This window comes from Mandrillus leucophaeus, unplaced genomic scaffold (genome assembly GCF_000951045.1).
Source record: "Mandrillus leucophaeus isolate KB7577 unplaced genomic scaffold, Mleu.le_1.0 Scaffold1200, whole genome shotgun sequence".
NCBI lineage: Eukaryota > Metazoa > Chordata > Mammalia > Primates > Cercopithecidae > Mandrillus > Mandrillus leucophaeus.
The window spans coordinates 407272-421056 of record NW_012100322.1 but is presented as its reverse complement, the minus strand read 5'-3'; the positions used below and the strand labels follow the sequence as shown (position 1 = coordinate 421056).

The 13785-nt window shown below is 43.8% G+C and overlaps 1 protein-coding gene across 2 annotated transcripts in view; it reads left to right on the top strand.

Annotated features, from left to right (window-relative positions):
- The first annotated feature begins 237 nt into the window (after positions 1–237).
- LOC105532081 (myb/SANT-like DNA-binding domain-containing protein 3) overlaps positions 238–13785 on the top strand; it is a 166613-nt gene continuing 153065 nt past the window's right edge. Inside the window, exon 1 of one of the 2 annotated variants that reach the window (XM_011970172.1) lies at positions 238–342. The gene's annotated coding sequence lies outside the window, so the exon portion shown is untranslated. Of the gene's footprint in view, positions 343–1375; positions 1566–13785 lie in introns of those variants that run through there. The other variant, XM_011970183.1, reaches the window with a different exon arrangement.

The window sequence follows — 13785 nt, the reverse complement described above, 5'->3', positions numbered from 1 at the left end:
TGCTGCCTACAAAGCCCCGGGGCGCGGGCCTCCGGGGGACTCAGTGGCGCGCCCATGGCAGGGAGTGGGGTGGGCTCTGGACTCCCGGGCTGGGGGAGCTCCTTGGGGGGAATCCAGATGACCCGCAATACCGCAGTCTTCCCATCCCGGCGTCCCCACTGTGTGCTGATCACTGTGCTCGGCGCTTTTCCATACTTGGCTCCTTTAAGACCCCCCAGTGCCCCGCCCGTCCAGAGTGTAACGGGAGGGGTCCCTCACTTGCAGGATGAAGGCCAAGCATCACATCCTTGCTCGACTGACCTTGGGAAAGCTCCTTTACTCGGAGCCGGGGCTACTGTTTCTGTAAATTAGAGGCGGGGGTCGGGGGGGAGTGGTATTATATCTACCCTCAGGTGCTATTGTGAAAGATAATGTATATAAATGATAACAGCTAAATTTTGAGCACTTTCTATGTACCAGGCCCAAGGTACTGAACAGTTGGCATGAATTATCATTGAATCATCACACTGGCGCTGTGAGGTAGTTACTGTAAATTGCATGAATAATCTTTATTTAGGAGTACTAAACAGTGAAAAATTTAGTCTCCCTATTCCGATTCAGGAGATTGGGTATTAGGTGTGATAACATTTAAGATTACAGACGTTCCTGCAGTATCGAGGAGAGTAGTTGTAGGATGCAGGGATATATTTGTCATACATTTAAAACTGGAGGTAGGATAATATCAAGGCCAGAGAGTGTGCCTTTCAGCATGTCAGAGAAGATGGTTGTATTCCAAGGAAATTGCTGAATACGAATTCAAAAACATAGTTTATGAATTAGGATTGAGGACGGCTGTGGAAGTCTGGGGCCAGAGAGAGACATGGGATGGACTAGGGGGGAGAAGAAGGATTCTAAAGTCCTGGAAGAAGATGTAGAGGAAGGTACCAGGGTTCACCATCCCTCCCCTGCAGAATTCTGGACCAGGATTGCTGGGCCAGATTTCAGCCCTCCCTTGGAGACCCGGGATCGGGGACGAAGGCTGCTGGGTCAGGAGGTGGGGAGGGATGTTATAGGATGTCTCTTTTTACTCCCAGGCAAGGCCAAAAATATTCAGATTGATGGAGGGTGGGGTGGTTGGGCCTCCTAACATGCCATTATCCCTTCTCACAGAATTCTTGTGTTTCAGGGCATGGGGATGCTTGCCAGCCCTAATGGTTGATGAGATGCTTAAAATACAAAAGTCTCACTGATATAATGGAGGAGAGCATTTTCAACACCATTCATTGGGTTAGAGAAGTAATGGGCCTGAGGAGATTATTTTGGGTTTCAGTTTAGAATGGGGAGGACTAAAAAGGCTTTGGATCCTGAAGAAGGAAGTGAGGCAGGAAGGGCCCAGGCACTGCACCTATGGGGAAAGGCAGGAGAAGGAGGAGCTGAGGACTTCACCCCACCATCTGCAGAATACCCAACAGGCTGTTCAGTTCTCAGCTACCAAGGGGGCACCCTCTCCTCTCCCGGTTTGTGATGATTTGTTACTTAACGTATTGTGGAAGATCAAGGGCTGGACTCAGGCACTCCTGTCCTGAGTGAGTAGGAAAGAATTCTGGGAGAAGGGTGTTTTGTTTTGTTTTTAACCAGGCATTGAAGCAGAGAGTAGGTGGGTATGTAGCGATGGTGAAGGTAGGGAACACCATGCATAGTTGGAAGAGCAATTTCTTTGGAGAGATAGAGTGTTTGGGGTTTAAATCCTAGCTCTGCCATTTCTTAGCTTTGTACATTTTTTTGTGAGGATAAAATAATGTTTTTTCACATACCTGGCGTGCAGTTCAACAAGCACTAGTGCCGTTTTCCCTGTCCGTGATAACATCCATTCAACAAATGTCTGCTGAGCACCAGTCGCGTGCTGAGTCATATGTTACATTCTGGGGATACAGCGATGAGTCAGAAATTATGTATTCCCTAGGAATTTCCCAGTCCAGTGTGGGAGATGGACGCAAAGAGCAAATTGAAAAAAAAAATATGGGAAGTGTTACAGTACAGTCATGTACAACTGGCAGCGAGCTCATAGAAGAGTAACTCATTCTGAGCCAGTGGGAACTCAGGGCCAATCTATATCTAACAAGATAAGTATGAGACATTATGACACAGGTTTTTGTTCTGTGGGGTTTTTTTGTTTGTTTGTTTGTTTGTTTTTTGAGACAGAGTCTCGCTCTGTCGTCCAGGCTGGAGTGCAGTGGCATGATCTCAGCTCACTGCAGTCTCCACCTCTTGGGTTCAAGCGAGTCTCTTGTCTCAGCCTCCCGAGTAGCTGAGATTACAGGCGTCCATCACCACGCCCAGCTAATTTTTGTAGTTTTAGTAGAGATGGGGTTTCACCATGTTGGCCAGGCTGGTCTTGAACTCCTGACCTCAGGTGATCCACCCACCTCGGCCTCCCAAGGGATTAGGATTATAGGTGTGAGCCACTGCGCCCGGCCATGACACAGGTTTTGAATGCTCCTTTACCACCTAGCTTTGATCTCTTTTGACTTTGTCTTGTCTTTGCCCTGATAGTCTCTCCTCAATCTCTCTCAAAAAAAAAAAAAAAAAAAAAATCTAGTTGAATTGTGTGTGTAATTCGTAAGCTGCTTCAACCCCATTTTAGAAGGTAGCCATTATAAAGAAAATAAACATAACAGACTGGGTATTAATTGAGGAAGGCTTAACAAAAATTGCATGAGAATTGGGCTTTGAAGATTGAAAATGGGCCGGGCGCGGTGGCTCACGCCTGTAATGCCAGCACTTTGGGAGCGAGACTCGGTTTCCAAAAAAAAACAAAAAAAGATTGAAAATGGGCCCTTGGTGGCCTTGGGGTGAAGGATTCCAGCCAAAGGAAGCCGCATGTTGAGTTTGGTCTGGTTAGGGTGAAAAATGCATGGAGAGGATGAGGGGCTGGTGAGGGTGCTATAATCAGGGCCAGATCCAGAAAGGCTATGAATGCCATGTGAGGAGTTGAGACTTTTATCATTTAGGCAGTGGGAGAGACGTCTGAGGTTTACAAGGAAGCCTGTGGCTTGATCACTGTGTTTTAGGAAGATCCCTGTAGTTGTGTGGAAGAGAGACCGGAAGTTTGGGAGACCATTTTAGAGATTAGGTCTGACCACAGACATGGGCAGTGAGAATGGGAGAGGAGGGAACAGATGTTGGGGTAAAATGTACCATAGGTCTTGTTAATTAGTCGCATGTGATTGAAGATTACATTGATGTTTCTGCTTTGGGAAGCCAAATTGAAGTGGCTGACATCATCAGAAATCAGAAGATTTTGGTGTAGGGGAATAATTAGTTTTTGGCTATGGAGAATTGGAGTTTTCTGAGGTGCCCATGATGAGGTGCAGAGGTGGCTGATAGATAATTGGAAATGTGTTTGATGCTAAGGAGAGAGGTTGAGGCTTGGAAGAGAGGTTCTTCCATCACTGCCACTTTCTTCTTTTTCTTTTTTTTTTTTTGAGACAGAGTTTTGCTCTTGTTGCCGAGGCTGGAGTGCAGCGGCACGATCTCGGCTCACCGCAACCTCTGCCTCCTGGGTTCAAGCAATTCTCCTGCCTCAGCCTCCTGAATAGCTGGGATTACAGGCATGCACCACCATACCTGGCTAATTTTGTATTTTTAGTAGAGACGGGGTTTTTCCATGTTGGTCAGGCTGGTCTCGAACTCCCGACCTCAGGTGATTCTTCCACCTCGGCCTCCCAAAGTGCTGGGATTACAGGCGTGAGCCACCATGCCTGGCCTTTTTTGTTTTTTATTTTTTTATTTTTTTAAAAGAGACAGGGTTGTGCTCTTTTACCTAGGTTGGAGTGCAGTGGTGCAATCATTGTTCGCTGCAGCCTCAAACTCCTGGGCTCAGGTGATCCTCCCACCTCAGCCTTCCAAGTAGCTGGGATTACAGATGCTCCTGCCTGGCTATTTTTAAATTTTTATTTTTAGAGATGGAGTATCACTGTGTTGCCCAGGCTGGTCTCAAACTTCTGGCATCAAGCAGTACTCCCCACTCTGCCTTCCAAACTGCTGGGATTACAGGTGTGAGCCACTGTGCCTGCGTCCCCCCTCCCAACTTTTTTTTTTTTTTAAACAAACACTGCGAATCTACTATGTGCTAAAGATACAAATAAAATGTAGTTCAGTGCCTCAGAGCTCACCATCAGATAGGGAGAGCCTTCAGGATATGGATAGATCTCAGTGCAGAGTAATTCTGAGTGCTGCAAGAGGAAAATACTTGGTACCCTTCTCCTATTGAGAGCTGATGGTTGTAGCTGAAGTGGTGGGAGTGGAGGAGAGTGTACTCAGTAGACGAGAAGTAGGTTGGAGTGGGAACACCTACAGAAGGGGACTTTCTGTTTTTCAACACTGCTTTCTGTGGAAGATACCTTAATAATGATTCCAAAGGCATTTCAGGGAAGCCATGGGTGGGGATGGTTTAAGATGGAGTGTGGAGAAGGGGAAGGAAGGGGTTAGGACTTTTAAGAACTCTTATCTGGTTTATAGAGGGGACTGTGAGGGTGGGAAAGTAGGGGAACCCTGGCTTTCAACACAAGGCTGGTTCTGCATGCATACAGTCACACTCAGGCACAGATGATGAAAATAAACACTTCCAAGTTACATGGCTGCCTGGAGTGGGTGGAAAAGTGGTAGAGAGGGAATGCATTAGAGAAAGCAAGTTCGGTGCTAGGTTTGACTGGAAAGCTCTCGAAAGGAAAGAAAGAAGGTGGAGAGGCAGAGAGAGCTTGGGTGAGTGGCCATCCTGGGCACACAGGTATGTACATGTGCAGGCAGGTAAGAGTACTGTCTGATTACTCTCACCTCTGGATAAAATGAAATCCTGAAGGCATCATAGTGGTATTGAGGCTCTTAAAACGTTGCCATTTCTACCTCCTTTGAACTGTAATGATATTTGCAAGAAGGAAATGATTATTTTATGATAAATCCTTTGTAAGAGGAGAAATTTAAAATAATAAAACATCTAGCGGCCGGGTGCTGTGGCTCACACCTGTAATCCCAGCACTTTGGGAGGCCAAGGCGGGCAGATCAGGAGATCAGGAGATCGAGACCATCCTGGCTAACACGGTGAAACCCCGTCTCTACTAAAAATACAAAAAAAATTAGGTATACCTGATGTAAATGACGAGTTGATGGGTGCAGCACGCCAACATGGCACAGGTATAGATATGTAACAAACCTGCACGTTATCCACATGTACCCTAGAACTTAAAGTATAATAATAAAAAAAAAAAATTAGCTCGGTGTGGTGGTGGGCTCCTGTAGTCCCAGCTACTTGGAAGGCTGAGGCAGGAGAATGGCGTGAACCCGGGAGGCTGAGCTTGCAGTGAGCTGAGATCGCACCACTGCACTCCAGCCTGGGTGACAGAGTGAGACTCCATCTCAAAAAACAAAAAACAAAACAAAACAAAAATCTAGCAATAATTAGTGTAAAAAAATGCAAATGGTAAGCAGGTTGGTTATGGCATTTAATTCCACAAATATTTATTGAGTGCTTGATGTACACCAGGCTCTCTGTAAGGAGCTGTAGTGAACAGATCAGATCGCCTGCTTTTGCCATTTCACCTGGAACTGCTTAACTTGCATAGTTAAACCTGTGTATGGGCCTGAAGCAAAATAACAAGGTCATCTAAAGTGCTGAGATCACTTCATTCTGCTGTAATGCTCTCTTTCATTGGCTGGTAGCTCCACCAGCCTCATAAATAATCAGAAAATACCAACTATGTGTCTTTGGCAGTGAACTGTGGAAATTAGGTTGCAGAAAAATCATTTTAATGGCAGTAATAGATGACCAGTACTGGATAGGACTTTAGAGAATACCCTCTTGAGCTTTATAATTTAGAGATGAGGAATTAACAGCAAGTAAAGAAGGCGTGCCAAGACAGATGTCACAAAATGAATGACAGAGTTGAGAGCAGTGCCCTGGAGTTTTCAAACGGTACAGTCGGGGAGGCTTGAGAGTACCTAGCCAAAAGGGCATCTTGATGGTGAGGGGGTTCTGAAGTGGGAAAGGGGTTGGAAAGCAAACGAAGAAGCCTTGATTTCAGACCCTCCCCTGTAACTAGGGCCTCGGGAAGCCCTGTTTTGCTCTGAGCCTCAGTTTCTTCAACTGTAAAGTGAGAGGATTAGATTGAGGTCCTTCTTTAAAATGTATTTATATTTTTTCTTTTTCTAAAGCTGCACTCTCAGGAGCAGCGGTAGGGTTGGGATTTGAGGCCATAGGTCCAAGCCCGTGTCCTTAACCTCTATATTATACTACCTTTTTTTTTGGAGATAGGGTCTTGCTCTGTCACCCTGGCTGGCGTGCAGTGGCATGATTATATCTCACTGCAACCTCAAACTCCTGGGCTCAAGGGATCCTCCTCTCCTAGCCTCCCTAGTAGCTGGGGCTGTAGGCACAGGCCACCTTGCCCGGCTAGTACTTTTAATTTTCATTTTCATAGCAATAGAGGTCTCTCCTTGTTGCCTAGGCTGGTCTTGAACCCCTGGACTCAAGCGATCCTCCTGCCTTAGCCTCCCAAAGTTCTGGGATTACAGATGGGAATCACCACACCTGGCCAATGTGCTTTGTAGTTTAAAAGAAAGGTTATTTTTGAGGTGTTGAGTCAGGAGACAGGCGAGATACCAGGGTAGGAAATAGCCTTTCTACCTTTAGAGCAAGTGGATTGCCCATTACTTGCCAGGCCTTGCTTGTGGGGAGGGCTGCCACGTGTCCTTCAGTTCACTCACCACTTCTGAATATGTTCTTTAAGTCTTTCCCTCTCGAGCTGTGGCCCTGCTTTGTTCTCAAGTTCATCTAATTTCAGTCTATTCAAGTAGGAATTAAGTTTCCGGTTCTAGATCCCCCCAATTTTGGAATATGTGCCTGGGCTCATCTCTGTCACTGTGCTTATCACACTGCCTTGTCACCAGCCTATCCCACAATACATGTGCATTATGTCTTCATGGGACTGTGATGTCCTTATTGGTCTGTGATCTTGATCTTAAGGAATACCATTCTCTCTGATGCCTGCACAGAGTAGGTGTTCGGTTAATCCTCGTATATCCTCCCTGCCTCTGCTTTCTGTTGATCCCCTAACCTACTGTGGACACATATACATCCTGCTCATTTCTTCCTTTGAAACAGTCTTTGACTGGGTGTGGTAGCTCACGCCTGTAATCCTAATCCCAACACTTTGAGAGGCTGAGGCAGGCGGATCATCTGAGGTCAGGAGTTCAAGACCAGCCTGGCCAATATATAGTGAAACCCCATCTTTTTTAAAAATACAAAAATCAGCTGAGTGTGGTGATGGGTGCCTGTAATCCTAGCTACTTGGGAAACTGAAGCCGGAGAATTGTTTGAACCTGGGAGGCGGAGGTTGCAGTGAGCTGAGATCATGCCACTCTACTCCAGCCTGGGCGATAGAGCTAGACTCTGTCTCTCAAAAAAGAAAGAGACAGTCTTTGGTGTGTACTTCCTCCTTTCCAATAACATTGTCTCCAATCAGAGTCCAGGCCTTTTCTTGTCAATTATTTATCTGATGCTCTCCTTCAACTCTCTCCATTCATATCCTATACATTCTTAAAGATCTAGCTCAAATGTCCTCTTATTCATGAGAATGCAAGTGAACCTCTTCCCTCCTCTGCACACTCAAGGCGCTTTGTCCTCTCTTCTGGTGTCTGTTTCAGCGTGCCTCTCATTTTAGTTGTCAGTTTGTGCATGTCAGCGCTCTTTCTAGGCTGGAGGGTTCAGCCTGCCCCTGTATCTCCCACATACTCTAGAACAGTGCTGAGCCTTTGGCAGGAGTACATTACATATTTGTTGAATTGTGTGTGTATGAAATAAAGAGCCAATAACTATATATACACACACACCCTATATATATACACACACACACACATACCCTATATATATATGCACGCACACTCACACACAGCACTATTCTATTTTTGGAAGCAGTTTAATATGGGTGGGAAGAGTAGAAAGAACTAAAATTGATTGAAGCTGTAGTCTGTGTTTCTTTATTCACGTTGCAGGACTGTTGTGCAGAGGGAATGAGGCAGGGCTGGGGTAGCGGGGGAGTAACTCCATTTTACAGATGAAGCATTAGAGGTTGATTGACTTGCCCAAAGTCACACGGTAAAGTCAGGATTTGAGCCCAGGTTTTCTGCATCCACTCTCTTGGTTGATTTCACCTCACTTTAAGATCAGCAGTCTATTAATGTCCTGAAGTCTGATTTTCCAGTGCCACAGCTCTTCAGTCATGGTACCCATTCTGAGTATTAACTTCAAAGAACTCCGCTTTCCACAAAGAGCAAGAGATGGGAAATCTTGACAAGTTTCTCTAGTCTTTGCTCAAACTTTAGGACTTAGTTTCACCCTTGGTGGACTTAAAAATCACTAGATGGTACATTAGTCTTCTCAGGCTGCCATAATAAAATACCACAGATTGTGTGGTTGAAACAACAGAAATTGGATTCTCACAGTTCTAGAGGCTGAGAATGCCAAGATCAAGGTGTTGGCAAGTTAGGTTTCATCCTGAGGTCTCTTCTCATGGCTTGTAGGTGGTGGCCATCTTGCTGTGTGCCATCTTGCTGTGTTCTTACATGACCTCCTCTTTATAAGCCATTGAGGATAACAGGGCACACCAGCTTCCTGGTGTCTCTACTTATCAAGGCACTAACCCCACTGGACCAGGGCCCCATACTTATGTCCTTATTTAACCTTAATTGCTTCCTCAGATGTCTAGTCCCCAAATACAACCACTAGGGAATTAGGGCTTCAACATATGGATCTTGGGAGGACACAGACGTTTAGTCCATAAACAGATGAATTTTTGTTTTAAGTTGGATATTAAATGTATGCATTACAGTATTTTGCTGGTTTAGTCAATGTTAGTGTTTTGGAAATTGTGCTAATTGTTTCCTTCTTGTTCTTCTATGGGTATGGGAATGGTGCCTTTTGATTTAGGCCTATCTGGGTCTTTGTCTAGTCCAAGGGGAACTTCCATTGCATTTGAATTTTGCTATTTTATTTGACCATTTCTACTTTAACGCAGCTTTTTTTTTCCATTAAGAGATGGGGTCTCACTATGTTGTCCAGGCTGAAGTGGGGTGACTGTTGACAGGCACAATCATAGCTCACTATTGCCTCTGACTCCTGGGCCCAAGTGATCACCCTGCCTCAGCCTCCCAAGAAGCTGGGACTACAGGCACCACCCTACCCAGCCAATGTAACCTTTAGTGTACTGTTTTGTCATGTATGATACTGTGTGCATGGTGGGCTGTTTTATGCCTATATCAAAATATCTGCATTTATAAAATGTTTACTGAGAGCCCACTTTGTGAGGGTCACTGGGCTGCTTGTTGCCCTGCAACCATGCATAAGAATGGATCGTATACTGTCTACCTGAACAGCAGACACAAGAGATAATGGCTCCTGAGCAGAATTGGGGGATAGGGAAGGCCAGTCCATCCCTAATAAAAGTTGATGCAGCAGGGAAGGCTTGTTATGTTGTCATTTGTAACCAATTATGGACATTGCTGAATAGTTTTAAACAAGAGTATCCTTTCTAGCCTCAAAGTTTCTATTAATAAGCATTAATAAGCTTTGCTGGAGAGACCTCTTTGGGAAGTATTTGTTTATGTGCTCAAGTGTAATGCCAGCATTCCCCTGAGGCATGGATCATGTTAAAGCTCCAAAAGATCTCCACGGTTACCTTTCAAATGTATGGCTTGACCTTGGCTCACTGCAACCTCCGCCTCCCAGGTTTAAGTGATTCTCCTGCCTCAGCCTCTTGAGTAGCTGGGATTACAGGTGCATGCTACCACACCTGGCTAATTTTTTTATTTTTAGCAGACACGGAGTTTCACCTTATTGGCCAGGCTGGTCTTGAACCCCTGACCTCAGGTGATCCACCTGCCTCGGCCTCCCAAAGTGCTGGGATTACAGGCATGAACCCCCATGCCTGGCCCAAACATACATTCTTACTGGTTCAGCTGCAGAAATCAGAGCTCTGGTTAGAGTGAGGAAGGTACACGTGGGAGGATTATGGGCCCTAAGTTTGAAATCGGGAGGAGGTAATGGAGGGAGGGAGATGAGTGGGGGAGCAGCCAACAGATGGAGACACACTCCACCTAAATTGCCCTATCCTGGGCCCTTTCCTGGCTGATGATTAGAGTGTTAATGGCCATGCTTTGAGCAGGGGAATAGAGGCTATCACTAGGTCTGAAACAAGAGAGCTAAGCAGAGCAGAGAGGAGCATGGGCACTGGAGTAAGTCAGACCACTTACTATTTGTGTGACCAGAGTAAGTTACTGAGCCACAGTTTTCTTATCTGGGAAATGGGAATAGTAATTGGTTAAGGGAGATAAACAGCCTATTTCACAAGGCTGTTGAAAATCCATAAGGAACCTTTGGGGTACATTGCCTTGTATCAGAATCCCTTTATAGCCAGGCAGAATGAACCACAAGGCCCAAAGAAGCCTGCTGTTCTACGAAATTAAGCAAAGTAAATTGGTAACTTTGGATTTACTTAGCTAGTGATTAAATAACAGTTTAGTTAATAGGCTATTAATGGTCCTCAGGTGTTGGTAATTCTGAGTATTTGCTTTTGAGAGCAGTCGTATAATTTCTGCTGATACTTTATATATATAGGCATGTATATATATTTACATATATAAAGTATCAGGAGAAATATATACATGTACATTATATATATGTAATGTACATGTATATAATGCACATGTATATACATATATAGTATATATACATATTACACATGTATATACAATATATGTATATATTGTACATACATATTACACATGTATATACTTATATATAGTATATATACATATTACACATGTATATACAATATATAGCTCTCAGAGGCTATTTTTGGGAGGGTTAAATGATATTGTGCATATTAAACATTTCTTACACCTACAATACAGGCTCAATAAAAGTTATCTGCTATTATTGCTATCATTATTACTCTGAGACACAACTGGCCACATATAAGGCAATAAACTTTGTGAAATTTAGACTCCCCACAAGTCCACCACCACCTGGTTGCAGCTAGAGGTGCTGCACACATCTTGAGGAAAAGTGAAATTGCTTGGAATTAATTCCATGTAATTTCAGTCCCACTAAGGATCACAAGACCTTTGTTGAGAGTGTGGCTTACTTACCTCAGAACTGAAATTCATATATCATTAATCAATGAAGTGACTTTTTTACCTCCACAGTTGGCACAGAATAAAAAAACGAAATAGGGAAATGGACATGCTTATGTGCCATTAATAGAAATGTAATTGGTGCAACATTTTACAAGGACAAGTTGGGGATGTAACAGAAGTCTTAAGTGTTTTTATCTTTTGGTGCAACAGTCCTAGGAATTTATCTTGAAGAAATAAAATAGAAAAAAGAGATTTATTCAGAAAGTATGTGTGTGTATACACATGTATAATGTATATGTAAAATAGCATTACATATAACAACAAAATAGGTAGTAATCCTTTTTTCATTTGTGAATCAGAGTTCTTAATCCTTACAGCAGCAATTCTTAGGAGTGGGGAAAGTTGGCATATTGACATCTCCTGGAGCAGAGGCATTGAGGATGGGGAATTGGATCAGAATCTGCTGTGTAAGCTGTGTAATTTAAGAACAGGCTGTGTACCTGTTGATTTCATAACAAAAACTACAGAAAGTAAAGCTGGACATAGACATGTTGGCAGATAGAGATACTACAGAAGAGAGAGATTGTACAGGGTGTATGTTAATAAATTTCAGTTTGGGGAACATTGATTTATAGGGAATGAAAGTATGGGTGAAGGTAAAAAATTAATTTGGGACCTTTGAGGAAGAAAGAGCCTGGGTTGGGTATCATTGTATGGATATTAGAGCAACATGATCAAAACACGAGCATGGGAAATTAGCATTATAGGGACACATCCCCAAAGATAAATGTCCACTTATTTAGCTTTGCTCAGGATCTGAGGGCCAAACCATCTTTGACATGTGTCTGAACCGCCCAGTGTCTGATACCTGATGCGTCCAGTATGAATGTAGAGCAGGGTACCTGGCATTTGGAGACACAGATTACCCTCATACTTCATTCTATTAATAACAACTTCTAGGATGAGGCAGTGCGTAGTGAGAGACCCTGATCAGGTTCTGTCACCCTCATGTAAAGCCCACACTCCTTGGCCTCAATTTGAAGGGTCTCTGATCCCGCCCAGTCCTCTCCAGCCTCAGTCAAACAGATTTCAGGCATTCACAACTACAGAAACTCCTTCCCAGGCATAGTGTGTGAGTAGCTGGCTTGAAATAATGTGATTTAAAATTAATGTACCATAAACTTAAAAGTCACAGCCTCCCCCTCCTAATTTTTTATTATGGAATTTAAAAACATAATAAAGGTTGAGAAAATAACTTAATGAATCCTTGTGTACCTATGACCTTTGATTTCAAATTATTCCATTTTTAGCTAGTGGGACTCTTTTCAAGATGGTTCCTAATTTTCTTTCTTTTTTTTTTTTTTTTTTTTGAGATGGAGTCTTGCTCTGTCGCCCAGGCTGGAGTGCAGCGGCACGATCTCGGCTCACTGCAAGCTCTGCCTCCCAGGGTCAAGCAATTCTCCTGCCCCAGCCTCCCGAATAGCTGGGACTACAGGCGCCCGCCACCACGCCTGGCTAGTTTTTTTTTTTTTTTTTGGTAGTTTTAGTAGAGACAGGGTTTCACTGTGTTAGCCAGGATGGTTGCGATCTCCTGACTTTGTGATCCACCCGCCTCGGCCTCCCAAAGTGTTGGGATTACAGGCGTGAGCCACCATGCCTGTGCAGTTCTAATTTTTTGATGTGATTGGTCAGTTTTAAATGGACTGCCTCATTAGTATCTTGATGCATGCCTATTACTCTGAGAAATCAGAGGCTTGGAGAATGTAAGAAGGACTGGGAATACGTTGGCCCTTTCCAACAAGGGGAATGATAATGCTTTCTTTATTGCCGCAGTCAGTGTTGCTTAGCTACATTTTTGCCGTAACATATTTGAGAGGTTAATTTTATAAGAAGCTTTCTGTGATTAAAAGATGTGGGGAAAGTGTGTGGTCCTAAAACACACATAGGTTTCATACACTTCACTCGAATAAGACATTCACTAAGCACTTGTTGTGTGAAACATGCTGACTCAGCACTGTGGAGGATGACAAGGTGACTTATGGGAATCATAGTTTAATCATTTGGAGTGACCCAAGGAAAGAGGCTGAGAGACAGTTGTGGAATGATTCTAAGAATACTAGACCCCTAGGGCAGTCCAAGTTCTGGACTTTCCATGTCACCATCTTTGTGATCTTGTGCAATCCATTTCACCTTTCTGACCCTTACTTCTCTCAGCCGGAAAGAGACTTGAGGAATGTAAAGAGGAACATTGAACTCAGTCTCTTAAGTGCCTAGGCCCTTTCACATCTGAAATTACATACATTGTTTACTTACGATTTTAAAAAGCAGCCCTCATACCTGAAGGATCACAGACTCCAACCCCTCATTTTAAAGATGAAAAAACTGAGGTTGCCGTTGCTTCAGGTATATGCCACAGAGTGACAAAAACATCAAATTTTTTTTTTTTTTTTTTTTGAGACAGTGTCTCCTTTGTTATCCAGGCTGGAGTGCAGTGGTATGAACATGGCTCACTATAGCCTCGACCTCCTGGGCTCTGGGATTACAGGTGCGTACCACCACACCTGGCTAATTTTTTTTTCTTCTTTTACTTTTTCTTTCTTTCTTTCTTTCTTTTTT